The sequence below is a fragment of the Boleophthalmus pectinirostris genome, unplaced genomic scaffold (genome assembly GCF_026225935.1).
Source record: "Boleophthalmus pectinirostris isolate CB_2022bp ecotype Guang Dong unplaced genomic scaffold, ASM2622593v1 HiC_scaffold_22, whole genome shotgun sequence".
In the NCBI taxonomy this organism is placed as follows: Eukaryota; Metazoa; Chordata; class Actinopteri; order Gobiiformes; family Gobiidae; genus Boleophthalmus; species Boleophthalmus pectinirostris.
In genome coordinates, this window is record NW_026571190.1 from 275,501 (window position 1) to 278,066 (window position 2,566).

Consider the following 2,566-nt stretch of genomic DNA (forward strand, 5'->3'; position numbering starts at 1 on the left):
GTCCTGTTTGTCACTTCCATGCGTAACTCTCGAACCACTCATCCAACTTATCTCAAATTCAAAGGGTGTCACCCTAATGCTACGGGTGTGTGCAGTGCCAATTTTCATGTTGTTAGGGCAAAAATGTCAAAGATCTTTTAAAATGAATGAATCTCACACATGTCTCCTTGCAACAGCTTTGAACATGACATGGGTCACACGACACAGGTCACATGACACGGGTCACATGACACCACGGGGAAGTGTAGTCAGCAATAACTTGTTGCATTGTTTGTTTATTTATTGTTTATTTGTTTGTTAATTGCTTTTTTAATTAGTTTTATTGTTTATTAGTTTATTGTTTGTTTATTACGGGCTGTGCACGATACTAGTAATAATAATCATACATTAGTTTTACAAAGCACTCTTCCACATGCTCAAAGTTGCTTGGTGCATTATTCCTTGACTACATACCCACTGTGGTAAGCTACTAGCCACAGATGATCTGGGACAGACTGACAGAGGTGAGGCTGCCAATCTGCGCCATTGGCCCCTCCAACAACCATCGACATTTATGCACCCCCTACCTTAGGAGGGTTATGTGCTAGGGATGCAACAATTCTCAAAAAAGGCACTAAATTGTTTAAGTAAATAGGTTTTTATTTATATAATGCTTTCCACAGACATTTGTCACAAAGACGCTTTTACAGAGCATTATTCATTCACTCCACACCCGGTGGTGGTAAACTACTATTGTAGCCACAGAATGACTGAAGCGCGGCTGCCATTCCAATCGGCACCATCAGCCCCTCTGACCACCACCATAACTCACACACACACACAACTTTCATACTAGGCAATGTGGGTGAAGTGCCTTGCCTAAGGACACAACGACAGTTTTGGTGACTGGCGCCCCCCTGTGGCACTTGATTTTCCCAGTGGTCTCCCATCCAAGTACTGACCAGGCCCAGCCTTGTTTAGCTTCTGAGATCTGACAGGATCAGGCTTTGACAAGCCGGTATGGCCACACATTTAACATGACCGTCACAATACAATGTGTGCGGCTCAATGTGCACATGACATTATGCCAGACTTATCTTAAAGCATATCTGCAGAAAGCCTGACTAAAAGCTATAGAAGAGTTTTAACATGTTCTTACCTCAGTAAACAACACAAGTTTCCATTTGTCCAGCCACTTTGCAGAATCGGCCAGGGCCTCCCACAGCTCCTGTCTGGCTTTAACCTTCTGTACCGCTCTGCTCAGTCTGCTCAGGTCTTTGGGCATCTCTGCTGACACAGACCACATTCCGTTTATGTATTAGGACAATGCACAATTGAATTAGGAAATATCAGCGATGCTTGTACCAAACTTTTGTGTAACATCTATAATCACAAAGCATAATATACAGTGCAGATAATACACTCAACTCATTCTTCATCAATTTATAACTTAACAATTAACACCAGTATTTGCAATGTTATACAGTGACTACATTCATTAAGTATAGCAGATTCATTAAAACATACAGATCTCACATTTGGTTTAAAGGGCCCATATAGCACTTTTTTCTATAATGTAGTTTCCTCATTACATACATACCAGGAGCAATGTTTCAGTCACACATGTTTATTTAACACACAAACTCTTCTCTCAAACAGAGAATACTCAGTTCCACCTTGTGATGTCATGTGGTAATACAGGAGGTGTTCCACTGTGTTTTTAAACTCCATACACCTTCACTAGAATCATTTGAATAATTTCAGCCCTGGAATTGCCAATCTTTACTGAACTAAAGGTAATCGGAGCTGTTTATCACTAATCTCAGTCTTACAATTCAAGCATACAGTCTGAAATCTCGTGTATGTACACCGCAGTTGTATAGTTTATGCATACAGTCGGGCACCAGGCTTTTACTTCTCTAGAGAAGCCTGTTAAGCTCCCACCAGAACTAAGCCTAAATCAGAAAGCACATTGGGCAGATGCCGTTGTACATTTGGAGATATTACACTGTCCTCTAGTGGTACATCTGGTTACTCTGGTAGCATCATGAGTTGGACAGTATTTCTAGACAAAGAAAGTGAAATAGAGAAGAGTGTTACCTTGTAACAGGTTCCAGTCTGAGCTGAGCTTCTCCAGTCGGGCCTGTCTCATCTGCACATGTGTCCACAGCACATGAAGCCTGGATGACATCTCCACAGCCTCCTGCCCTGGGTCCTGGTAGGCTCCATGGGAGAGTTGGGACATCATTTGAATGAGATCAAAGAAGGAGAAGGAGAAGAGGAGGTCCAGGGTTTGTCTATGGACAGGAAGGCCCAGGCACACTGCGCTCTCTGCCTCCTGCAGGAGTAACTGGAAGTGATCCCACAAGTGTTCTATCTGCAGGGCACATAAGCACACAGGTAAGGTACTTACTAATACTTTATAGAGACATTAAACTCATTTATATTTCATCTTTATTTCCATGAGTATTTACATTGTAGATTTTCACATCAAAACTATGAGTGAACACATTGAATGTCGTAAACAAAAAATTAATTAGAAAAAAAAAAAACAGCCACCCTTTGCTTTGATCACTGATTTTCAATT

General features: G+C 41.5%; 1 pseudogene; it reads right to left on the minus strand.

Annotated features, from left to right (window-relative positions):
• Positions 1–893: 893 nt before the first annotated feature.
• Positions 894–1,011, minus strand: LOC129410473 (5S ribosomal RNA; annotated as a pseudogene).
• Between the last annotated feature and the right edge of the window lie 1,555 nt (positions 1,012–2,566).